This window comes from Gorilla gorilla, chromosome 8 (assembly GCF_029281585.2).
Source record: "Gorilla gorilla gorilla isolate KB3781 chromosome 8, NHGRI_mGorGor1-v2.1_pri, whole genome shotgun sequence".
In the NCBI taxonomy this organism is placed as follows: Eukaryota; Metazoa; Chordata; class Mammalia; order Primates; family Hominidae; genus Gorilla; species Gorilla gorilla.
In genome coordinates, this window is record NC_073232.2 from 126,937,732 (window position 1) to 126,965,437 (window position 27,706).

Genomic DNA, 27,706 nt, shown 5'->3' on the forward strand with positions numbered 1-27,706 from the left:
ATTCACTGCAATCTTAATGAGAATTTATTAGAAGTGGTGATTCCAAAGCTTCCTACAGTCTAGGACAAATTCCTAAATATCTGATCCCTCTTGATCCTACTCACTCTCATGTCCTCAAACGACAATTCTCAAGATTTTTTTCCATATGAATCTCATAGAATCAATGCCCGGCAAAGTTCTTTTCCTTGAGTTCTTAAAGTAGAACTATTTTATGGTTGTATCCAAACTTCTCCATGGTCTTTTTCAAAAGCCAGTTCTGAGTTTGGACCCAAGCAATAGGTTGCACCTCAAGAAAAATCGTGAAAATTACTACGGTATATTTAAAGTTCCCTATAAACAAATCAGTAAGGATATAAATGACAGAGTGAACAAAAAATAAATCATTTTCCTACAAGAGCAGCAAAAGCTATTACTAGAATTCTAAGGATCTTGGGATAGTAAAGAGTTTCAGAGATTTTAGCAGACTCATGAGTACACAAGTACAAAAATAGTTCTCTGAATTATTTGGGAAAAGGCCATTTTTAAAAACAGTTTACTACCAGCTTTCTCTTTTATTGTAATATTTTCTAGATAGAAATCCAGTTATTGGGATATAAAAATGGTTGCTTTCTATCAGGTAGAATTGCAATGCCTTCCCTGACAACACTCCCCTCTTTCTGGTACTTACCACCACCAAGTGCTCTGAAGTTGACTATGTTGTAATGAAGGATGGACATATCTATTTTTGCAAAAGGTTGTGGGCTCTCTGAGGGAAAGGGTCACATGTTATTGTATCTGTGCTGTATTCACATAGTAATACACAAAGGCACAAAGTAGGAATGCAATATTTGATGAATAAATAAATATTCCTTTTCATACAAATAGACTGATTTCAAAATCTAACTCAAATAAATTAAGAGTAAATTCAGTCTCTTAGATAAAAATAAATTTAACAATTGCTTCAAAGTATTTGCCAAGATACAAACCAATAATTACTTTGGAGAGAAAGTAGGCCAAAGAGGAACTTCATCAGGCAGTCATTTTACAAAGTCCCCTTTATAACCTACCCTCACAGCTACTTTGGTCACCATTAGAGCCCAGTATGTGTCAGCCACCATTCTAGTCTCTACATGTATCACCTCATCTTGTCCTCATAACAACTGGATGAAGTACATATTATTATACTTTATATGTGAGAAAAGAGGTTGGTTAGAGGCCAAAGCCATGGGCCCTCTCTTTGGGTTACTGGGCCTTCCCTTCTGCAGAGGTTGTTAAAGAGCCTCTCGTCCCATGCCCTGCCTACACACACACACACACACACACACACACACACACACACAAGCATTTCTGTAGGCAAAGTGTACTCAATGTACATCAACAGGCATTTCTAAAAGGCCTGGCCTGATAGCAATGATGCTGCCCTTTGCCTTGCCTGTGTAAAGCAATCCTTTTTCCAGATACCTTATCCTTCATTGGTTCTTGGACTTTATATGGAAGGACCTGTCAGGTGAATAGCATCATAACCTTGGTCTGTGGCACTCACCGTTGGCCACATAGGGGAAGATAATGTACCCAGACCCACATAGCAAGACTTCAAAAGTGCAGTGTAATCATCCACCCTGTCTAATCATTCTTAAGGAAGGGCATTTCTGTGGTTTATGTAGACAGCAAGTTAAAATTAAAAACAATTTTTTTGCAAGGTTTACAAAGCCTACATTTGTTCCCCCACCTCATCTGGCCTTATAATAAATTCTCCTAATTATGCCCTGGAACAGTCCCAGAAAATAACCTCTCTCTCATACTCTTGGATTTGTCAGTCATCATGGGAGGAACTAGCCAAGTAAAACATGCAACACACACAACCATTACTGCATTTGCTACCACAGGAATGGCAGCTTTGTCATCTAACACATCTCAGCATGTTTCTCTAGTTCTTAGTACAGAGAAGAGACCATGCAACCCACACCCTGGTTTGTGGAAATCTATAACTTGTATTCATAAATAGGCATTAATTAAGATAAAAGCAGAAGTCCTAAAGCAGACGTGTCCATGGTTACACAATTACTTAGAAATGGGTCAAAACCCCTCACATCCTGCCGCCTACCCAGTGGTTATTCTATCATGCCACACCGGCCACACAGGCCGCCTGATTAAACACAGGCTGGGTTTGAATTCTAGCTCCACCACATGCTGAGTGACCCTGGGCACATTGTTTTCTCTGTCTGGGTTTCAGCAGTCTCAGCTGTGAATGGTATGAGACGTTCCACTTGTGAGGTTGTGGTGAGGACAGTGGCAGCCTCATGGCATGTAACCTGCAGCGCTGCATAGGATCCTATGCTCAGAAGATGTCTCTATTTGGTTTAATGCTTTGCTACTGCCATCCTGACATTTGTTATAATTTAGTCTTTGAACTTGTGTTTCGTAAGTGAAGTCTGATGGGACAGCGGAGCACACATGTGAACAGATGAGATGCGTGCAGTTTGTGTGTTTGCTATTCCTGCTGCCCGTGCACACAGAGTGTTTGCAACACCCCGTGAGCACAGGATTCCAGTGCAGTCACAATGTGTAGGAATTCAGGGAGACTCAAAGTGAGGACAAGGTGTGTTATATCCATAACTGAGTCACATTCCATTCAAACCAGGATGCTTGCTTTGAATGCACGGAGAAGGCAATGATGTTCTAGGAAATACTAACAACCAAGAAATCTTATTATATTCCTTCCTATCCATGTTAGTTCCCTGTATTAGCCAACCACTCACACCAAAAATGATGACATAGAAGGAAAGGGAAAGACAGGGTAACTGGTGCTGTCTTCCTTTTAGCCCTTCCTTATTCATCAATAAGTCAAAGGTAGAGAACATTGGTAAAATGTGCACGTATCAAGAAGTGAAATGAAAAGAGTTGAGGGCTGGGCACGGTGGCTCACGCCTATAATCCCAGCACTTTGGGAGGCTGAGGTGGGAGGATCATCTGAGGCCAGGAGTTCGAGACCAGCCTGGCCAACATGGCGAAACCTCGTCTCTACTAAAAATACAAAAATTAGCTGGGCATGGTGACGGGTACCTGTAGTCCCAGCTACTTGGAAGGCTGGGGCAGGAGAATCGCTTGAACCCAGTAGGCGGAGGCTGCAGTGAGCCGAGATCGCGCCACTGCACTCCAGCCTGGATGACAGAGCAAGACTCCATCTCAAAACAAACAAACCAACAACAACAACAACAACAAAAAACAGTTGAGTCAGATTTGTGTATGTCTTGTGTATTTCTACTGTTCTAAAGAGAATAAAGTACATAACATCTATGACTCGTGTAATACAAATTGTGTAATTTCAGTGATTCCATTGAGTTAAAAGTTGTTGTATTTGCACTTAAAATTGGCTTTGCACAATAAAAGGTAAAATTCACATTAATAATTTAAAAATTTAATTTTACTTTATTTAGGATGACATTAAATAGAAAATAAAAACTACTGAGTTGAGAGAATCTGGGGAATAAAGAAAAAAGCTTTATATTTTAGTACCACTAATGGCACTTTCTCCTGCATTTTAAACAAGGGGTCCCACCTTTTCCTTTTGCACTGGGCCTGAAAATTATGTATCCTGTGTTGGGTGAGAATAACAGGTGTTCTATCCAAAAAGAAAGTACCTAGCACTAAGAAGGAACGCAGTTAAGGGTAATAACTATTGTTATTTCATTTCTCACTGCCTCATCAATTCACAATAAAACAGGATAAGCTTGAAAACTGTAAAATTCAAGTTTTCAAAAGCATTTGAAGGTATAAGGAGCCTTTTAATAATATCAAAGCTGGGGGATTTAACCTGTAGCATCTTAAAGAATTTAGACCCCCTCCTGATATTTTGTTATATGACCTCTGCTGCCAAATGAGAAAGTCACTGTGAAGCCAATCACAAAAAAAAAAAAAAAAAAGGTGGACCTCGATGTTAGAAAATCTTCCCAGGAAGACATGGTTGTTATCTTCAGCCTATTCATTCATGCAACACATATTTATCAAGTGTTTCCTAAGTGTCAGGAACTGTTCTAGGTGTTGGGATATCACAGCAAAGAAAACAGACAAAAATCCTTGCCATGAAGGAGCTATGTCCTAGTTGGGAAGGTTGAAGTTGACATAATAAAATACATGAGTAATGTATACATATATAAAAATCTGTATGATTATATATTAGAAAGTGGTAAGTACTATGAAGAAAAGCAAGGCCAGGGACAGCGACTGCTAGGGGGAGAAGCTATGGTTTTAAGTAGAGTAGTAGAGGAAGGCCTCTTTGAGGATGTGCTATGTGAGTAAGTACCTGAAGAAGGGAAGAGAATAAGCCGTGTAGATTCTGAGGAAAAACCACCCTAGACAGAGTGAGCAGTAAGTGCAAACGTCCTGAGACGGGAGCCTACCTAGTATGTTCAAGGCAGAGAGGCTGGTGAGATCAGGAGGCAGACAGCAGGAGGCATGAAGTTAGTGAGGTGGAGGAGTTAGGGCCTGCAGGTCATTGTAAAGGGCCTTGGCTTTTCCCCTAAGTTGTTTTGTTTTGTTTTGTTTTGAGACAAGGTATCACTCTGTTACCCAGGCCAGAGTGCAGTGGCATGATCATAGCTCATTGCAGCCTCAACCTCCAAGGCTCAAGTGGCCCTCCCACCTCAGCCTCCCAAGTAGCTGGGACTACAGGTGTGCACCACCATACCTGGCTGATTTTTAATTTTTAATTTTTTTTTTTTGTAGTGACAGGGTTTTGCTATTGCACAGGCTGGTCTCGAACTCCTGGCCTCAAGTGATCCTCCAGCCTTGGCTTCCAAAATTGGTGGGATTACAGATGTGAGCCCACTGCACCCAGTGCCACTGCAGGATTTGAGCAGAGAAAGTGGCATGATCTGATCATCAGCTCCATGGGATCCTCTGCTGCTCTTTGGAAACTAGAGTTAAGGAGAGTAAGCACAGATGCAGAGTGCTGAATTACTGCATGAAATAAAAAAGAGCTCAAGGATGAAATGATGACACAACAGGATTAGATGAAAAAGGTTAGAGAAATTAAGAAATAAAAACCAAGGACAAAGATAATTTCAATAGTAAGAATGGAAATATCAAAGAACAAAACAAACACTGATAAAATATCTAATTCCTAGCATAGAGAAAACTTTGAAATGATTTCAATGAATGCAGAAGAAAGAGCCTCAAACAATGAGAGAAAACAATAGATGTGCAAGATGAAGATTTTTTTAAATGTATATCCTAGAAGTAGAGAACCTAAGAAGCAGATGTATTCAAAGATTAAATACACAAGAATACCTCTGAAATGAAGAGACAGCTGAATTCACAGATTTAAAGAGTATAGATATAATATATTTTGGCAAAATTTGATACAGAATGCTGACTCCAAGTCCTAGACTAAGCCTTGGAACTCCAAAAGATATCATTCTCCATATGTCCAGGCAGAAAACCCCTACTGCTCACAAAAAGAGAAAAACTCAGGCTAGCCTCAGACTTCTCAACAGCAACACTGATACTTAGAAAATGATGAAGCAATACCTGGATGTCTTGAGGGAAAGAAAGAACCTTACACCTACCAAAACGTCCAAGAACCTGCCAAAAGAACCAAGAAAATTACACCTGCCAAAACGTCGTTCAGAGATAAGGGCAATGGGCAAACCACCACAAACAGAAAGGTGTTCAGGAAGCACAACACCGTGAACCCTTCTTGGGAAAACTGCTGGAAAACAACATCCAGCCAATTAAGAGATGAATTAAAATAAACTCAGGAATGCAAACACTACTAAAAGTGCTAGCAGTGAGCAGTGAATTCAATTAAATAGGAAACTGACACCACAATTACCCGATTATGGTTAGAGAGGAATATGGAAATGTTTTGAGCAAAGGAAAATGTGAAAACATCATTACAACTAACAAAAATCAGAGGTGAGTAGGAGACAACTATGAGAGTGCTGTTGTTCTCGTGTACACAGTAGGGAGGTAATGACTGGCACCAGACTGTACAAGATTCTTCACCTAAGCATCTCACAGAAGCAACCTCAGATCACATCACACAATCACTTCATCTTTGCTTAGAGATTATATAAAATCTCATCACTGTGTTTATACCCCAGTTCCTGTTTCTTGGACTTGGTAAGGCAAAGGGTATCATAAGGCAAATATATCTTCAGGATTTTTTAAGAAAAGGGAGATGACATAGCTTTAACTTTTTACTGATTATATCCAGATTCTTTTTTTTTTTTTTTTTTTTTTTTGAGATAGTGTCTCACTCTGTCACACAGGCTGGAGTCCAGTGGCAAGATCATGGCTCACTGCAACCTCAAATCCTGGGCTCAAGTGATCCTCCCACCCCAGCCTCCTGAGTAGCTGGGACCACAGACATGCATCATTATATCCAGCTAATTTTTAAATTTTTTCAGAGAGGGAGTCTCACTACATTGCCCAGGCTAGGTTTAAACTTCTGGGCTCAAGCAATCCTCCTGCTTCAGCCTCCCAAAGTGCTGGGATTACAGGTGCGAGTCACTGACCCTAGCCTATATCCAGATTCTTAGTGCAAGAACCAAAATTGTTTCTAATTCATTAACATTTAAGATTTCTACAGCATGTTTCTTTCGGACAGACTGATGAATAAATAATTTTTTAAAAATACCGTGGTTCTGGCCAGGCACAGTGGCTCACATCTGTAATCCCAGCACTTTGGGAGGCCGAGGCAGGCAGATCACAATGTCAGGAGATAGAGACCACCCTGGCTAACACGGTGAAACCCCGTCTCTACTAAAAATACAAAAAATTAGCTGGGCGTGGTGGCGGGCACCTGTAGTCCCAGCTACTCGGGAGGCTGAGGCAGGAGAATGGCATGAACTGGGGAGGCGGAGCTTGCAGTGAGCCGAGATCACACCACAGCACTCCAGCCTGGGCGACAGAGTGAGACTCCATCTCAAAAAAAAAAAAAAAAATATATATATATATATATATATGTATATATTGTATATATATGTATATATGTATGTATATATATGTATATATGTATATATACGTATATATGTATATATATAAAATTGTATATATACATATATACGTATATATACATATATATATATACACACACACACACATTGGTTCTAAGGATAATCACATGGGGTTTTATTTCATATTTCCAGTTATTTGACCTGTATATTCATGAAAATGCCATGGAATTCTCAGGACAAGATTTTCATTCAATATGGAACCATTGCCTAGGTGTAATGATCTTTCTTGACGGACCTTGTCGCATTCATTGCTCGTCTGTCCCTGCTCTACCCATCTTGTGAGTAGGCACTGAGCCGTATGACTCCTCCCCTTGCCTATGGATGACTAGGTTGTTAGCAGACACTGGATCAGAGAGAGGCCCATACATCAGCTGGCCAACAGCTTTTTATCCAGTTTTGAAAAAGATGAACTGGGCCAATTAGATTTTTACTCCTAATTTACTCTATATATAGAGAGAGAAACATATAAAAGTCCCAGTCAGTGATGGATATTCACCTTAAAAGATAAAGTTAGGCCAGGCCAGGTGCAGGCATCACAGAACCATGCGCAGACCAAAGTCCCAAGGGACAGAGTGTCAGAGGAAGCCAGACGGGCGGTAAGAGAATAGGGCCTCCCCTCAAACTAAACTGCTGGTCCTGGAGCAGCCTGGAATTCTGTACTTCCTGAGGCCTGGCTGTCCAGCATTTCCTGGGTTCCTATCCCCCATCTCTCTACCTATTTTGATTGGGTTATTGAAAAGTATAAGTGGATTTCTGTTCTTCAGAAACAAAAGATCCTCCATTAGAATGGAGAGGGAATTTTTACCAAAATAATACCTCAGTTGGGATCATTTGCAACGGAATCTGTCAGTGCCCTACCCATACCTCCGTGGCACTCGCCTCTACAAGTCAGATGTGATTACTAGAAGCATCAAAATGTGTGAGTTAATGTACCTGAAAGCAGCTATCAAACAATGGTGATGGGGAGGTGGTAGATAAATACCCCAGCTTCCTCACCCCTTGGCTGGGATATCTCTGCAGCACATCCCACACTACCTCTTAGACTTCCCAATGGATTGAGAATTGCTGCCCACACTGGTAACTGGCTTGATATTGCACCTTTTATTAGCCTCACTCCTCTACCAGTGATTCCTAGGATCACCTTCCAAATAAATTACTTGCTTTTAAGTTTTCCTCGCAGAGTCTCTTTTTTTTTTTTTGGCAGGGAGTTCTAAACAAAAGAGAATCTGAGATCCATATTTTTATGCTAAAAAAAATTTTGTCTTGAGTCACTGATCACTTTCATCTAAAGATAACAGAGACAGATTCTAAATAGAACAATGTCCTGAAAAGACCAAGCATGTTCATCCGACAGAATATATTTTTTCTCAAGAAAATCAATCATTAATTGGATCATCTTATTATACAAACACAATGGAACTTGTATGCACACAGACTACGCCAAAGTACTTCTTCCTTTAAAATATGTAAAGGAGACAACTTAGATTAACTCTGGTAGCAGAGGTCAGAACTACCAACTGCCTCATAAATAAATATGCCCCCAAAATGTCTTTTTGGCCTGTGTTTATGTTTTAGGCAGAAGGATGTGACTTATGACATTTACCAAGCTCTATAAAAATGAGTCATTTTATAACATTTACACATATATTACATGGGCTCTCTTTTTACCATTTTAAACAGCTGCATATTGCTACAATTCAACCAAAGATTGTGCTAGTACTACATGCCATATGCCAAGTTGGCTGTACATTCGAAAGAGATACAGAAGGTAGGTCTCTTCCTTTCCTTTCTCTCACTATCTCTAGCAAGATGAAAACACTCCGCATACGTATTGGATTTGTTGGGATTTGGAGGAGATTAGAGGGTGGACAGGAAGGAAAATATTTAGAACTTAAATTCTTCTTGGTTTTGGATCTGGATTACACAATATTTCCTCTTCCTGAATAACATATACTAAGAGCACTGAGCATTTACCAATATGCTTCATTGGCCATTAAATTTGCACACAGGAAAAAAAGCAACTAAGCCACAAGATGAGCATTCAGCCATAGCATCCACAATTGAGAACTAGGTGGGCAAAAATCAAAGGAAAAAATGAAGAGAAACAAATGAATGTTGACCCATTAATGAGGCTAACAATATTTACTGAGCATCTGCAATATGCGAAGTATCACCTTCAAGGAGCCACAAGTGGTATAGAGATCAAAGATACCTAAACTAAGCCCTCAACAACCTTACATCTAAGTAGACCAAACAGCACAAGGACCGAAATAACTCTAAAACAAGGCAGAAAGGGATTGGAATCAGAGATACCGACCAAACGGTATGAAGATTCAAAGGAAGGAATGCTCGCCGCTCAGCAAGAGAGATAAGGTGAGCTTCAAGTCTAATGTGGTCCTCACAATTACAGGAAGAGTTACAGGAGGTTGGCTGGGCTCAACATCTTTTCAGCAGCTGCTGCCACATATAGAAAAATGAACTGGATCACTCTTGGTATGTAGATATAGAAGTTAACCAGGAAATGTGTTGGATCCTGTTTGCATCTTCTTTAAACTCTTAAAATAGACCAATTGAACCACGATCTATGTGAAATCAAGTTCAGTTGAAGTATTACTAAACAATTAACTTCACTTAGTATTCCCATCATGGATAGCACTGGACCAATTGGTGACCTCAAAGATTAGACAGTTTTTTAAATTAATTAATAAATTAATTAATATTTATTTATTTATTTTTGAGACAGGGTCTCACTCTGTCACCCAGGCTGGAGTGCAGTGGCACGATCTTGGCTCACTGCAACCCCTGCCTTCTGGGTTCAAGCAATTATTGTGCCTCAGCCTCCCAAGTAGTTGGGATTACAGGTGTGTACCACCATGCCCAGCTCATTTTTTTGTATTTTTAGCAGGGACAGGGTTTCACCATGTTGGGCCAGACTGGTCTTGAACTCCTGACCTCAGGTGATCCACCCACCTTGGCCTCCCAAAGTACTGAGATTACAGGCGTGAGCCACCGTGCCCAGCCTAGGCAGTTATTAAGTAGCCACTGCCCCTATAATGCCACTGGCTACCAAGTGAAGATAGACTCTGTGCCCTTTAGGGAAAAGAGCCCAAGGAAAGGATAACAGAACATATCCAGCTACACACTAGAATCACATGATAGCACTTCAGGGAAAAGACCAATATGAAACAGAACTGGGAATTGTCCCACAAGGACAGCAAATATTAAACACCCCAGAATATTCTAGTGATGTCAAAAATGACCTTACAAAATGATCCAGGTCATGATGGACAGAAAGGGAGCTGGCTGAGCGCTAGCTGTGGCCCTAGCTATTTGACTTTTCTTCCCCAGCTCATCTTTATCCCAGAAGATCCTACTCTATGTCATGAGAATTCTCCCTCTCCACTTGGGCTGCAGACAAACCTTTGTGAGCTAGATTTTTCTGGGCTCTGTGAGTCATAATGTCTCTGATGTCCTCTGATTAATTTTGGTTGTTATCTATGGCCACAGAACTTGGATGAGGAAAGACTTCTAAACAGCAAACAAACAAAACTTGGGGGGCCACAGTAAGTCACTTACAGAAAGTGAATTTAAAAGCCAGCTAAATGATTTCTCAAAGTAAAGGCCCTACCTTTCTTTATATAATGTTTGCAGACCTTTATGTTGTAAAGATGAAAGCAGTTTTGAAGATTAAGATATAGGATGTAAATAGACATGAATGTACATATAGGATTTGTGTACATATGGGAAAACTGGTTATTTCACTTTGGTTATTAAATTAAAGCTTAAAATAGCTTTAATTTAATTTGAAATTGTATTAAGTGGTGGGAATGTAAAATGGTATAGCCACTGTAGAAAACAGTTTGACAGTTTCTCAAAAAGTTAAACAGAGAATTATCGTATGACCCAGGATTTCCACTCCTCGGTATATACCCAAGGGGACTGAAAACATGTTCACACAAAAACATGTAACAAGTGTTCATAGCAGCATTATTCATGATAGCCAGAAAGCAGGAACAACACAAATGACCATCGGCTGACGAAAAGATAAAGAAAATGTGATATATCCCTACAATGGGATACTATTCAGCCATAAGAAGGAATACAGTATTGATAAATGCTACCGCCTCGATGAGCCTTAAAAACATTATACTAAGTAAAAGAAGCTAGACACAAAAATCACAGGTTACATGATTCCAATCAGATGAAATGTCTGGAATAGGAAAACCCACAAACACCTAAAGGAGACAAGTCGTTGCCAGCAGCTGAGGAATGTGAGTCATCAGGGATGTTTTCTAACGGGCACAAGGTTTCTTTCTGGGCTGATAAAAATGCTCTGGAATTAGATAGCGGGATGGTTGCACAACTTTGTGGTTCTACTAAAATGCACAGGCTCGTACATGTTCAAGTGGTGAATGTTATGGTGTACTACATTACATCTCCATTTTAAAATGTATGAAGTACCTTTACTTACCAAGCACTGTGTTATCGTCTGAAGAAACCACGGAAACAACTGTCCTGCCACTAAGGCACTTACTACCTGGTAGGGAGACATGCAAACAAACAGATATAAATAGCCAAGCATAGAGGTGCTTGGATGGGCATTTGTGTGGTACACAGCAGAGCCCAAAAGAGGAGAGGTCTGGAGAGACTCCACAGGAAAGTTTCACCTGAGCTGAATCTCCAACTAAACTTAAAAAAAAAAATTAATAATCTTTTGGTCTTCTCATGTAATATCAAACAGGGAGAGAGGAGAGCTAGGGTCTTAATGTAACACTACCCTGTAATTATACCATAGACCTTAGGAAAGTCATTTACTTCTCTGGACCTCAGTCTCTTACTTCCTACAAAAATAAGGTGTTGGCTGGGCACGGTGGCTCACACCTATAACCCCAGTGCTTTGGGAGGCTGAGGCGGGCAGGTCATTTGAGGTCAGGAGTTCAAGACCAGCTTTGGCCAACATGGTGAAACCCCATCTCTACTAAAAATACAAAAATATTAGCCAGGCATGGTGGTGCATGCCTGTAATCCTAGCCACCCAGAAGGCTGAGGCACAGAGAATCGCTGGAACCCAGGAGGCAGAGGCTGCAGTGAGCCAAGATCACACCAGTGTGCTCCAGCCTGGGTGACAGAGCAAGACTCTGTCAAAATAAATAAATAAATAAATAAATAAAGGTGTTGATATCAAAGGTTTATTTCTACCTTTGAGAAATATCTAGAATCCTCGTGCATATCATATCATAGTCTATCTAAAATCCTGACATACTTAAATCCTGATTCTGCAAAGGGTTTCTCTAGTGTATTCTTGGTGTGCTGCTTTCTGAGATTGAGAAAGGAATCTTCCTGCTGGCTACCTCTACACACCCTAACAAACAGCACACAGACTATGCTTCCTTCCTGTTGGCAGCCTTCATCTTCCACCCCAGGGACAGAATCACCCATCTGCTGACCACATATTCACCTTATATTACCTTCCTACTGGTAGCCTTCGTCTTATAGTCCATAGACAAATCAAGCCTGTGCTGGCCACCTGTCCACCCCAAGGAGTAACACACAATTCATATCCCCCCTCTTTTTTTCTTTTTTTGTTTTTTTTTTTTTTTTTTTTTTGAGACAAAGTCTCACTTTGTTGTCCAGGCTGGAGTGCAGTAGTGCTATCTCGGCTCACTGCAACCTCTGCCTCCCAGGTTCAAGCAATTCTTCAGCCTCAGCCTCCTGAGTAGCTGGGACTACAGGTGCCCACCACCATGCCAGGCTAATTTTTGTATTTTTTAGTAGAGACGGGGTTTCACTATGTTGGCCAGGCTGGTCTCGACCTCCTGACCTCGTGATTCACCCATCTCAGCCTCCCAAAGTGCTGGGATTACAGGCGTGAGCCACTGTGCCCAGCCTCCACACAATCCATATTCCCTTTCTGTTAGCAGCTTTGTCTTGTACCCATGGCTGTCACAGGTCCATGGCTAATTTGCCAAGTTAACAGGAGTCCATCCATAATAATCAGCACTGGGTCATGCCCCAGAATCATTAGGATCAAAGGATGGGAAATCAGGGATTTCTTTGAAAGTAAGCCACTCTTAGTAAGATTCAAATTTGTTTAAAGCCTGGATTAAAACAATGCCAAACAATAAACTTAAACAGACTGCTTTACCCTCTGACTTTAAATAAGATTAGTTTTTAAGTACATTTAATTAAAACGAATGGGGCACTGCAGCATATTTACTCACTCAAGGAAGTAATTTACATGGGAACATTTCATGTGAAAATAGTTACTTGCCCACATTCCTAGGACTAAAAATAAAATAAAGAAACAAAACAAAAAGCAACCATCAATAAAACAAAAAAAAAGCTGGACCAAGTAGATTCAGCCAGTGGAACTAGGTGAAAAGTGTCTTACTTCTACCTTTTTCTTTCCACTCTCAGATCATTGGGCTATTTTCCTTTTACTCGTATTTTGGGTAAATCATATCTATTTTACAGCTCAAATCGCAAATCCTACTTTCTCTTTCCCTTCAGTGATATTTCTTTCCTTTGAAAACTAATTGTATTTGTTATCTAGACAATTATTCAACTTCTCACACATTTGGGTGAGAAGAAGAAGGGGAAGTATTTATCGAGCTCCAACTAAATGCCAGCATTTCTAAAATAAGTATTTTCTCTTAGGGCTCATAATACTGCTGCAATGTGGGTAGTATTATCCACATTTTATATATGAGAAAACTAAGGCTCGGATATATTAAGTAACTTGCCCAGGTCACAGAACTGCAAAGAGCAGAGCTGGACTTTGAACTTGGCAGCGAGGTCTGACCCCATAACCCTGAATTTGCAACCAGTTTGCTTTGCAGCTTCTCCTGGCCTCAGCTACTTGAAGGCAGGGGGACAATTTAATGCTGAATTGTATTCTTCGAACATAGTGATTTGATTTCTGCGAACATTCACTCATTCATTTACTCATCACTCACAGCTTTTTTTCCATGCCAGGTACTATAATGGAATAAAAATAAGAGCACAGCTCTCTCCTTGCCCTCAGAGAGGACCACAGTGTATGAAAAGGGAGAAGCTTATAAACAGGCAACTTGAACAAAGATGTGCAGAGGATGCTATGAAAACACAGAGGAGGACGAGGCAAGAGGTAAGATCAGGCCTGCCCAGAGGAGGAAAAGTTTAACCTGCAGCCTGCTGGGCCTCAGAGAAACTGGGGAGACTGTGCCAGGCAGCAGAATTGCACATACAAAGAGAGGCCCAATGTGAAAGCGTCCTTCAAACATCTGTGACAAAGAAGACTGATGCGGGTGTTTGGGGGTTAAGAGTGGGACGTGTTAGAAAGGCTTAACCGTCAAGAGCTTGAAACGTATGATTCTGGGAAATATGATTAAACTAATGGAATGAGAAGCCTAGGGAATTGAACAGGGGGTATTGGTAACTATAAATAAAAAAAAAATGCAAACTATCTAATGCTTTCCCAAATAGCTGAAACCTCAAATCCCTCTCCATTCATGCCCTTGCAAGATGTAGAAGTAACTGGCCACCACCTATCATCTCCATCCTCAGGAGAACAAAAGTTAAAGTAAGACTGCTGTTTGGGGGGAACCATATCCCATCAACAAACTGGATGAGGCCCTGGGGACCCAGCATGCTGGAGGAACAGGAGGCCACAACACAGTGTGTCTCCTTGCCAGCAGCAGACGCCGGTCACTACTTTGCCTCTCAAAGTAGTCTAGTCAAAGCCATCAGTCAGGAGAGCAGGTCTGAGGGCAGGAACCACATGCTGGTCCTTCTTACCAACTTTCCCAGGATGTATGTTTCATGGCTAGCTCAAACCCTTCTCTCAAATGTAATAGAGGGCCTTCACAGCTAAGTTTCAGGGTTTGCAGAGAATTAAAACCGTTTCCCTGACACAGACTCTCAATGTCACCAGGAAGATGCTATAGAAAAGCTCCACAGCATCTGGAAGAATATGCTGTCTTTTTTACAACAAAGCCATTTGTGGCCTATGGCCTACTACACCCAAGACGCTTCCCCTAGCCCTCCGACATACAGGTCTGGGGTTGCGGATTAGTGAATGGGGTAAGAAGGGCACACTAAAAGAAAAATATTATAGTGTTATATGTTCTGCTTAGTTTGAAAATAGGTTGGTATTGCTTTAAGAAACAATAATGTACCCAAGAGGTTCTCTCACTTACGTGATACTCTGAGTATCTGGGTCTTGGGAAACCATTCCGAGTGAAGACAACCCCTGGTGTGCTGCACGTAACAGAAAGGTCTCAGCAGGTGCCTGAATCAGACATGAACCACCTTTCTCTCTTCTGGGAGATGAACTGCTTTTCCAGGGAGGGGATTGCCAAGTCTACTTTGGTCCCTGCTCTCCAGTCCAGAACATTCTGCTTTGGGATTTGGACTCAGCTGACAACATAATCACTGAATCCTCTCCAGATATCCTTGGGGCTTTTGATAATAGTGCCAGTCTCTTGTTTGTTTGTCAAGAAGGTAATTGCCCTAAATATGTTCTTTCATTTGTATGAGACCCAAAAGCTCCAAAGGACAGAAAGAAACACAGGTTCAAAAACTTCACTCTAATTTCCTACAGGAGAGTAAGGGAACATTCCATACAGACCGCTTGTATTTATGAGCTAGAGGAAGGAAATCTTTGCTAATTTTCCTGGCAACAGCAATTTACTTTATGGGAGTCTTCAAATTTGAGCTGCTGAAGTACGTAATTAGCAATATTATTTACAAACTTTAGGTGTGCCAGTGTTCAGCATACCTCATGAATGACCCACTCTTATGCTCCTCAGGCTGAGGCAGAGTGACATCATGGTTGAGACCACGAACCTGGGTGTCAGGCAGGCCTAAGCCCAAATCTAGTACTTATGTGACCTTTGGCAGGTCTCTTAACTGCATATGCCCCAGTTTCCTTCTCTGTAAAATGAGATAAAAGTAATTCCTGCTTTGTTGAGTTATTGAGAATATCAAACACGGAAAAATCATGAAACACTTGGCACAGGCAAGGTATGGTGGCTTGCACCTGTAATCTCAACACTTTGGGAAGCCAAAGCAGGAGGACTGTTGGAGGTCAGGAGTTTTAAACCAGCCTGGGCAACAAAGTGAGACCCTGTCTCTAAAAAAAAATCAAAGAATTAGCCAGGCATGGTAGCATGTGCCTGTGGTTCCAGCTACATGGGAGGCTGAGGCAAAAAGATCACTTGAGCTCAAGAGGTGAAGGCTGAAGTGAGCCCTGTTCTCACCACTGCACTCCAGCCTCAGAGACAGAGGGAGGCCCTCTCTCAAAAACAAAACCAAACAAAAAAAGACACTTATCACAATGTTTGAGATATAGTAGGCCCTCAATGAATGACAGCCGTTCTTCAAGAACAGTACTACATCTACAGTCAGAAGCTGCAGAGGCTGTTTTGTATGTTTACTGATCTATTTCATTGATATATGCTCACTGATATATTTTTGCAGAAGCTATTTTGTATATTCACAGATCTATTTCACTGATATATGTCCACTGATATATTTTTGCGGAAGCTATTTTGTATGTTCACTGATATATTTGTTTTGCCCACTTTTCCCATCTTCTTGCTAACTCATTGCTGTTGTTAAGTGGGGGAAAACAATTTCTTCCCTTGCAACATCCAAGGGTTGTTTTGAGCTTTACAAAGGACACATACGCATGGGGACACTTGGAAAATCATGGAGTCCAGCACAACTCAAAGCAGGGATTGAGCACCAGACAACAACAGGAAGCTGCAGCATCGTGAGATCTTTCTGGCAGCTGGAGGAGGCCTTTGCCAAATATTCCCAAGCACCCTGCCAGGAGCTGCTCCTGAACACTCCAGGGCTTCGTAGCACAGGAACATGCATGGCTGCAGGAGGGCGCACTTCCTCCAAGCACCTGTCCTAAACAGGATGCTCTGAGCACACAGTGGCTTTCTGGGAATCCCACGTCCTGTGCAGCATCTATAGTTCTGGGCCTCTATTGTTTCACAGCATGGAAGGCAAACAATAGAAATTATTTTTAACAATAATAAACAATTTTTTCTCATTTTATTTTTTTAATTCAGCCTCCGTAGAGACTGTCAAAAATGACTAATGCTGACTATATTGCAACTCTATTATTATTACTGAAATTAATATTTAGTGGATGCTTTTGTGTGCCACTATACCAAACACTTTGATATGCACGTTCTCATTCTTTAAATTTATCTTTTTTTACAATTTTTAAAATTGAGATAGGGTCTTGCAAGTTTGCCCAGGCTGGTCTTGAACTCCTAGGCCCAAGTGATCCTCCTGCCTCAGCCTCTCAAGTAGCTGGTACTATAGGCCCACACCACCATGCCCAGCCAGGTTCTCACTTAGTTCTCATAAACAATACTGCCCTTAGACACAGGCAAGCAGGGCCCCCGCCCTAACCCCATTCCTTCCTCAAAAATGTCTAAGTGTGCTCTGGTACCTGGGATCGCTGGGGCCAGCAGTGCTGTCTGGACGGGGAATCTAAGCCTCCTCTTCACAGATCTCTCTAGTGATCCTCTGCATCTCTCCCATACTGTGCAAGGGGTTGGCCAGATGCCCCAAGGATCCCCAGGAGTCATGCCAATGGGTTTCTTGGGGCCCTGGAGCTGGCTCCATTCTAGGGGACAAGCTAGCAAGCAATCACCTCCTCAGGCTGGTGTGGCATTTCTTTCCCAAGATTGAAACAGATTGAGCTGTTGACACACTGCTTTGGGTGACTCAAATTGTTTATATAGACAGGAGCCCTACAAAAAAAATCTGCCCAGGGCCCCATCTACTCTAGGGATAGGCCTGCTTAAAGCAATCATATAAGGTATGCATTCCCTGCCTACCTTAGGGACAGAGAAACGCACTTGGAATCACTAACTTCCCAAAGTAACACATTTAGTGAGTAGAAGAGCTGGGAGTCAAATTCTGGAATGTCCAACCTCAAAGCCACACTTAACTAATCTCCCAGATTTCCTTATCTGCCTCCACTAAGATATGGATATCCCAATGATGATTACCTTTCCTGTATCCAGAACTCTCTCGGACACTGTTAATTCTCTTGTTCCCGCGTGAGGGAATCTGCTGATAAGTCATTATCCAGCATGCTTTCATTAAACTACAGCTTACCTGGCTTCCCCTTGCCTTCCTGCCTTCTCCTTGCCTTCCTGCCTTCTCCTCCCAACAGATCTTATCTCTTTCAAGAGCAACAGTGGCTCATTCCAAAAATATCTGATTTGAGTCTGTTTGAGTAGAAACATTCCATAGAAGCATCGAAGTCATTCAGAATAAAGTGTTAGCTCCAGGAGAAATCTACATGTTTCATTTTTATTCCTATTTGTCGAATAAAACATTTTTTCATCAATAAAGGGATTCTAGGTATACACTAGTATGTGGATCTGATTTTTGAGGGAGGTGTCATTTGCTACAATAGGCATACTCAGCTGGTTCTGAACAAAGTCGTCTTAGCAGAGCTTGTAAGGGGACTGGGCAGAAGGCATGGCTTCTTCATCCCTGCTCCCTGCTCCCCTAAAAAGGAATGTGCCTGGAATCATGAAGAGAAGACTGTTAAGAGTAAGAGACAAGGAGCTGTCACCATCAGCAGCTGTTGAAGTCAGTATCCTGTCTTGCCTGAGCACTGATCTGCTTGTCAGCCCTCTCTGTCACAGCCAAAGCTCTGTATAGGCACAGTGAGATACCACTTCACACCCACTAGGATGGCTAGAATAAAAAAGTCAGATAAGGCCGGGCACGGTGGCTCATGCCTATAATCCCAGCACTTTGGGAGGTGGAGGCAGGCAGGTCACCTGAGGTCAGGAGTTCCAGACGAGCCTGGCCAACATGGTGAAACCCCATCTCTACTAAAAATACAAAATTAGCCAGGTGTGGTGGCACATGCCTGTAATCCAAACTACTTGGGAGGCTGAGGCAGGAGAATCATTTGAACTCAGGAGACAGAGGTTGCAGTGAGCCGAGATCACGCCATTGCACTCCAGCCTGGGCAACAAAGCAAAACTCCATCTCAAAAAAAAAAAAAAAAAAAAAAAAAAGGCAGATAATAGCAAGTGTTAACAAGGATGTGGAGAAACTGGGACCTTAATATGCTGCTGGTGGGAATGTAAAATGGAGTAACTGCTTTGTGAAATAATCTAGAAGTCCTTCAGAAGGTTAGACATAGAGTTATTATATGACCCAGAAATTCCACTCCTAGGTATATACCCAAGAGCCCTGAACATATCATATGTCCACATAAAAACCTGTATATGATGATCCTTTTGATGTGTTCACACACGCGTGTGTGAGGTCAGCCACTCTTGAACCTTGTTATGACATTGGCACATTACCCATCTGACACGAAAAAGAAAAAAAAAACCTTGTATATGGATATGCATAGAGGCATTATTCATAAAATCCAAAAGTTGGAAACATCCCAAATGTCCATCAGCTGGTGTAAGCAGAAACAAATTGTGGAATATCTATACGGTGAAATAGTATTTGGCCACAACAAGGAATCAAGTACTGACACGTGCTACAACATGGGTGAACCCTGAAAACATGCTAAGTGAAAGAAGCCATAAACGAAAGACCACAGATTATAAATTCCATTCACATGAAATATCCAGAATAGGGAAATCTAAGAGGCAGAAAGTAGATTTTGATTTCTTAAGGCTGAGAGATGGGGATGAAGAGGTTGGGGTGGGGAGGCGATAGCTAAAAGGTACAGGGTTTCTTTTTGAGGCAATGAAAATATATATGTAACATATCAGTTGCATACTAAAACTCACTGAACTATAGACTTTAAATGGATGAATTTTACAGCATATGAATTATAACTCAATAAAGCTGTTGAAAGCTGATTGCAACAAAACAGAACATCTTAACTCCAGTACTTCAGCTAAACTGAATCCAATTCAACTCTGGCTGTCCAAGAATGATGAGGAATGCGTTATGCTTCCTGGCTTATTTGACTTAACTTCACACATTCGTAGGGACCATGGTTAATCGCCTTCTGCTTCCTGTACCAATTCTAGCTCTGACTTTGACAAGGTGTGAGCAGTTGGGTAGGTATCATCTTCATTAACAAAGGCACCATGATAACTTCAAAGTCTGAAAACTCCCAAGTGCAATAACTCTATCCTCAGAGTGGGCCTTCTCCACCTTTTTCCCAGGCAGAGGGATGAGTGACACGTTTTAATGAGCTTCACTGAAAAGAAGCCTCAACAAGTTCTCTCAATATTAAAACACTTTCTTTTTATTTTATTTTATTTTTTTAGAACATTTCACAAGACGAGCCCTCCCTACACAGTGACACAATTTGGACCTCATCTTTACTTATCTTTTGCTAGCCTCCATCTCCCCCCTTGAATATTTCCTTTCCATTCATCCTTTGTCATATGAAATAATAACATCTACAGACAGAGATCTTTCTTTTCCATCATACTTCCTATTACTGACAATTATTCATACCAAGTTTGGAAAGAGATACATTTGTTACTGAAGATCATAAAATCCTGGACAAAAATATCCTCGGGATTTAGCTCCGTAGCTATACTTATGTTACATTCTCCATCTCTCCCACCCTCACCCCCATTAATTATATATTAAAGATAGTGTTTCCTTTGAAGAACACATTACAGAAGAATGATCTGGATAGTAGTCTCTTAATTACACCAATCACAAAACACAAAACCATGTCCAGAGAGGGTTATTTTACTTACCAAAAGGATCAACGCTGTTACATACACGCCCACGTGGGCAGTAGTCCTTGGGACAGAGATACAGCAAATGAGTGATAGTGGCACGCCTATGAGCGGCGAAGGAGGTCCCAGAGACCCTCCGGTCCTCAACAATCAGTCTCTTTCTGTTCGAGCCCCTGGCACTGGTTCTCTCAGATGAGGTGACTTTGCTTTTCTCAGAGCTGCACAATTTCCCCAGACACTTTAGACCAAGGAAGGCAGGCATCTTGGCATGGATTTCCAAGCAATGAGAAATGGGGAGCGGGGGCCCAAGGAGCGGTGCTGCCCCACAATTCTCTCTGTTCCCCTGGCTCCTTACTGTCTCCTTTTCTCACTGCCCAGCAAAGAAGATTAAGGGAGATGTATTTAAGTGATTACCCTCAAGAGCTTAGGGCACCATATTCTCAGTCAGATGACTAGGTATAAAAACAGCCACTACCAGGAACTCGAGACTTTCAGTCTCAGACATGAATGCATACTTGAAAATCAGATTAATATCCAGAATAAGAGAAAGAATATAGCTGCAATATCTAAAAGAATTCTCCTGCAAATACTCCTAGAATATTCAGTATCATCTGGTAAGAGTACTGAGAATAGGGCTAGGGATATACACACATATTTTATATAATCTAAAAATGTCTATCAGAAAAATCCCAGGGTAATAATTCCAAGTTTTCCAGTATTTCAGATCTCACAGGTGGAGGTGGGGAAGGCTCGATAAAGATCCTCAGCTTCAATTCGTGACAAATCCAGCTCTCAGCCATAGTAAACGATCATTTCCTTTCCATTTTCTAGAAGGGGACCCCTCCCCTCAGTACCAGGAAAATCCTTCTGCCTCATTCCATTAAGCCAATGTTTACTGTCTTAATGTTTCATGGGTTTTCTGTGATGGCAGAATCATATGATGGAGACAGAATTAACATGTAGGTAGCTTCAGCTTTACACAAAGTTACAAGCTAGAAGGACCTTCATGGAATTAGTGTATTGATATAAAAAGGACAACCCCAGTAATTATCATTTACTCTTTAACATCCACACAGTAAGATACAGTACAATATGTGACCGTCTACAACCATACAAAAGTCCCAAGTCAAAATGAATAAACTCACACTCCCTCTCCTGTCATTGGGCTATTATGTTCTAATATAAATTCCTTTTCATTAAAACCCTAGAATAGAATTATAGAGCTGACAAGGCCATCAAAGGTAATCTAGTCCAGTAGTTCCCAAATATTGCTGTGCATAAGAACCATCTGCAGGTGCGGTTGCTCACGTCTGTAATCCTAGCACTTTGGGAGGCTGAGGTGGGAGGATTGCTTGAGGCCACTTTGAGACCAGCCCTGGCAACATAGCAAGACTCTGTCTCTACAGAAAAAAAAAAAAAAAATTAAAACATTGGCCAAGTGTGGTGTCATGCATCTGTAGTCCCAGCTACTTGGGAGGCTGAGGCAGGAGGATTGGTTGAGCCCAGGAGTTTGAGGTTACAGTGAGCTACGATTGTGCCACTGTACTCCTAGGTGACTGGGCAAGACTCTGTCTCAAAACAAAAAATCTGTAGAACTTTTGAAAAATACAAAATATATATATATGGGATTCTTGCACGTAAAGGTCAGGAACTTACATTTCTTTTCTTTTTTTATACTTTAAGTTCTAGGATACATGTGCACAATGTGCAGGTTTGTTACATATGCATGCATGTGCCATGGTGGTGTGCTGCACCCATTAACTCATCATTTACATTTCTAAACGTTCTCCCAGACTAGTGCCAGCACTCAGGAAGCACTGATCTACGCCAGCCTTTAAGATGAGGAAGGTGAGTCTCAGAGAAGATGTGACTTTCTCGGGACAATGCAGAGAGCCTAGGGTGGAGCCAGGCCTTCTGCCTCCCATGCTGACTCTTCCTATCCAATAGTCAGGTCCTTCCACAAAGGCCCCAGGCAGATGAAGCAGAGAAAGGAAATTCTTGCTTCTCTTGTTACAAGTTCCTAATCTATTGGAAACACAATTCAAGAACCTGAGAATTCCAATTTGCTAGAATTGTTCTATGCCAACGAGAAGCACGGTGGGAATGGAAGAAACAGACGCTGTCTAGAGGCACTCAGACTGAGGTGGACTTGGGGAAAGTGGGAACATGGGACTTCTACCACTACCGAAGTCACACCTCAAAATTTCTGCTCCAAAATTCTGGGAATTAAGCCCAACACCAACCTCCAAAGTCTTCCTCTAAAAACAGTTTACAAAGCAGGTCAAACAATCTGTATGTGTTCTTTTCCCTGTTTGCCTATTTTGAGGAACCTTCAGATATACAATGTAAGATGTTCTATCAATGTTTCTCAAAATGAGGGTAAGGGATAAAAGACTACACATTAGATGCAGTGTACACTGCTCGGGTGATGGGTGCACCAAAATCTCAGAAAGCACCGCTACAGAAATTACCCATGTCATCAAACATCACCTGTTCCCTCCAAAACTATTGAAATTTTAAAAAAGAAAAGAAAAGAAATACAACTGGAAAAAAAAAGTGGCATTCATCCATCAAAAAAAAAAAACCCCATATTTCCCAAAATGTGATTTCTGGGCCAATTTGTTTAAGATGGAGATCCCCGAGGGCCACCTCAGCCCTACCAGGTTCTTCTAGAGTGTTTTGTAATAAACATCATAGTGTGGGAACCCCTGCCTTTCACTGTTAATTCTTTCTTGCTGGGTTTCCTGGAGCTCTGCTCTTTGCAAACTGAGAACCTGAGCAGCTACTTGCTTATATGTGCTTACGTGGTCTTTGTGTGAAATATAGATGTGTTTATATAGAGGAACATGATACAGCCACTTTGAAGGCAGGCTCTGGAACACAGTAACAACGCACAAACATAGACTTTGGACAGAAAAGAGACTATTTCCTTCAAACCCAGCAGCTTCCTGACCTGGAAAAAAGGTAACTCTTCCATAACAAAGCTGTTCGGCTTTCTTGGTCCCTAAACTCATCAAGCATTGCCCACAAAAACTATTTCCACTGCATTAACTCTACCTCAGTGCTTAGCCATTGTAGCTGCAGAGCATGCACAGAACACTCCTAAATTTTTTTTTACAAGTTTACAGATCCATATATTTAGTTCAAGATGCAACTGTCTTCTAAGAGACTGCGAAAAGGAAAAGAAAATAAATTCTTATTCAATAACGGAATTATACGTAAGAATTTTGATACTTTTTTAGGTCAAGATGCAAAGCAAACTACATATGGATCATGAAGACGGCTAATGAGAAAAACAAATGGTTGCTTGCTTTTAAAGACAACCGAACTACATATAAATGTGAGGGGGCTGACTCCATTCTCATGCAGTGGAGAGGGATGAGAGTTCAGATGCTGGCAGCAGTGACTGCAGACACCTGTGAACTAAGTTCCACTCCCCAAGTGCTCAGAGCTTTTCACTTACCCTCCTCCACATGGCTCCGGTTAAATACCTAGCAGAGGCCAAGCCTCCAGTCTTAAAAATAGACTTGCAGTGGTATCTGCCTGACAGCAACCTCTTCACCCAGGAAAGCACAGTTGGGGAAGACCCTAAAGAAGCACCAGTGGATTCAGGTCTTTCACTGCTGCCTTCTGCCACAGCCCACATAAAACTACAGTCACAGCAATCACAAAGGAGTGCAGTGGGTTTTGTGACCGTTTCTATGGTTCTATGATATGATATCACAATGCACCACATTACAAAGCTAATGATAATTACAAATGTTGAACTTCTGCCCAAGATTTTGCTGGCCTGTGTATCTTATCAGATAGGAAATTCCTAATCTTTCTAGAAGCAGTTCCACTGTACCTACTCAAGCTCTTCTATGATAGACTATGAAAATGAACCATCAGTGGGAAAATTCACCAAGGGGCACTGAGGACACCCAGCCTTTGCATGTTGTAGGAGCTCAATAAACACCTGATGTGATGGGCCCCAGCCCAAAGCCAGGCGTTTTGGGGCTACACAGTGCTCGGCGAACAGATGCCTCAATTACTGCTCTTTCTTCATCAGTCACAGTGATTCTCCACAAATGAACATGGACTTTATTCTATATAGTGATTTAAGTCTTTTTTTTCAGACAAGTATCCCCTCCCTGCTTAAATCATCTGCTAGGACCTACTTGCTTCTCACTAAAGAATAAAATTTTCTCAGAGAGCAAATTGCCACCTTACGATGCCAATATTTCTGGAATTTAGTTTGCTAAGGAAATGTTCTGCAGTTAGCCTGTGGCCTTATCAGTGATAATGGGGTTACTTTTCATTTTTGTTGTTGTTTTTTTAATCAAAATGAAAGAACAAAAAGAGCTCAGCATGCCTTCCAAAAACACCTGCAGTTGCTCACAAGTCAGGATGATCTTTGCTGCTAAACGGAACAGATTCAGTGGGAAGGCTGTGAAAAAGGGGTGCAACTGGACTTTCAGACAGTGACGACTCGGCCCATTTGAGGTTCTCCTGCTCAGCAGCGGCTATCCCTGCTCCCTGCTCCCCGCAAGTCCTAAAGTTCAGTCCTTCTGCATGGTCAGCCCTGGGCATCTTCTCTGCAAAGCCCAATGTTTAAAGGGTCTTACCCATCCCTCCAAAGCAGGCTGTGATTTTCTGAGCATACTGGCATATGCTCCGGTCTGGGCAGGTCTCCTCTGGAAGGCCTGCTTCCTCCATCCCTCTGCATGCAGCTGCTTCTCTTCCCGTAATGCCACTTGCCCAAGATCTGCTCAAAATGGAACAAGCAGCCAAACACCCTCTTCCATATCTTCTCCATTAATAATTCAGATACTACATAAAATCTGCTGAGCATTCAGGATTGAGAGCACCACGGCACTCTGAGGACTGAAGCATAATTAGTTTAACAGGCATCAAGTGTCTCAAATTACTCTCTGACAATACTCTGCATAGGCAACGTTCCCAAAGAGGAATGAGAGGCAGGCTTGGAATGACTTCAAGGAAGCAGCCACAGATGAAGATCAGCTCAGAGTGGGGTCACAGGCACCCCCTGAGCTCAAACTCCATATGTTAGACAAGACTCTCCCATGAATCTCCTCCGTAGAATCAGAGCACTAAGTTGCTGCCCACACATCACAATCCACCAGGCTGCAGTCTTTGTCAGCGGCCAAACCTTCTCTATGCCCTCAACACATCTCTTCATCCTTCCCCTGCTTCTTTTGCTTTTCCTGAAATTCCTCAACCTCCTTCCCATTGGAACTTTCTGAAAATCCAACTGTGCTTAAAAATGCAGCTCAAACATTACCTCCTCCATACAGGCTTCCAGAATCACTCTGGCTAGAATCAATTTCTTCCTATCTTGTCCCCAGATAGCAGCTCTCCCATGGTATTTGTAATCCTGCCTTGCAATAAGGTTATCTATAGACTGTCTTATTTCCCCTGCCAGCTGCTAAGCTGCTGGAGTGCAGGAGCCTTGCCTTTGTCACCCTGTTTCCTTTACATGAGGCTCTGTACATACTTGGTGCTCAATGCCTTGTAAATAACATTTGGTAATTCTCTATAAGTCACTGTGAAAAGAGTAGCCAATACTTAAAAAGGCAGATATCAAAGACAAAACACACTCTGGCCATTATTAATGCTCTGCTAGGAGAGGAAAATGTACACATTCTATACCATGGTGTCTAAGAACTTCTATACCACATATACAGCTGCAAGATATAATTATCATTCCTCCTGGTTAGAGCATAGCTAAGTGCCACTGAACTGGAAGGCACTAAGTGGCAGGCACATGCCCGAGAGGCCCTGGCCAGCTGTGGACATAGGAAGCTGTCCCAGTGGTTGGTAATTAGGAGACAGGCTGTCCTTGCTGGTGGGATAAATAGCTGAGCGTAGAACCAGAAACACCAGCATCAGCATTTCTCTGCACCTCCCCTGACAGAGTTGCTGACCTTGGAGCAGGTGCACGGTGCCTGCCTGCTCCAGGTTCCCCACCGTGGCTCTCCCAGGAGGAAAAATGCAGAGGGAAGCGTTTCTAATGGCATCGTTTGAAGTATTTATAATTCATCTCTCTCAACACTGAAAAGCTCTGACTCACTCTGGCAAACCTCATGTTCACTGTCAATTTACTAGGAAATCTCCAATACCCCAGATAATCTATTTTCTGACTATGCTATTATCAGGGCTTCTCGCTCACTGGCTTCCTTTGTTGAGATGTTTCACCTGTGGGTGGACTTCAGCTTTAGCTTTACAGAACTCCTGTAGTTTATGGTCACAAGAAATGTAAGCTAGATAAGGAATAGAACAGGAGACTGGTTTAAAATCAGTGCCAGGCCCTTCTCTACTCTTTGAGACTGTGAGCTAACTAAAACATTCATTAAGTGCCTACAAAAGGATGGGCCAGGTGTCAGCAGCCTTAATGATGAATAATGTAGGGGCCCACAAACAGCACACGAATTAGCAGGAAACCAGGCGTGGGTGTGCCTAACTACAGTGCAACTTGGTAAATACCATGCCAGTGTATCGTTACAGCAGTAAAAGTTTGGGGGTTTGGCTTAGAGTTTGGGGATATGGTTAATGATCTCTTTTAATTTCTGTCTTTTTAAGTTTTTTTAATGTTTCTCTTTTTAAAAAAATGTTATTTTTATTTTTTTTTTTTTTGAGACGGAATCTCGCTGTCACCCAGGCTGGAGTGCAGTGGTGCAATCTTGGCTCACTGCAACCTCTGCCTCCTGGGTTCAAGCAACTCTCCTGCCTCAGCCTCCCAAGTGGCTGAGATTACAGGTGTATGCCACCATGCTTGGCTAATTTTTGTATTTTTAGTAGAGATGGGGTTTCACCATGTTGGCCAGGCTGGTCTCGAACTCCTGGCCTCAGGTGATCCGCTCGCCTCAGCCTCCCAAAGTGTTGGGATTACAGGTGTGAGCCACGGCCTAATGTTTCTTTCATAATAAAAGAAAATGTTCCACACTTTGGGAGACCGAGGCGGGCGGATCACGAGGTCAGGAGATCCAGACCATCCTGGCTAACACGGTGAAA

The 27,706-nt window shown here is 41.9% G+C and overlaps 1 protein-coding gene and 1 non-coding gene across 9 annotated transcripts in view; one reads left to right on the plus strand and one right to left on the minus strand.

The window, feature by feature from the left end:
* Window positions 1-27,706, minus strand: part of ABLIM1 (actin binding LIM protein 1) — a 390,799-nt gene that overhangs the window by 205,905 nt on the left and 157,188 nt on the right. The window lies entirely within an intron of this gene.
* Window positions 19,247-19,346, plus strand: LOC115936149 (small nucleolar RNA U13). Its single transcript, XR_004071726.1, has one exon. It is a non-coding gene; the product is annotated as a small nucleolar RNA U13 (small nucleolar RNA).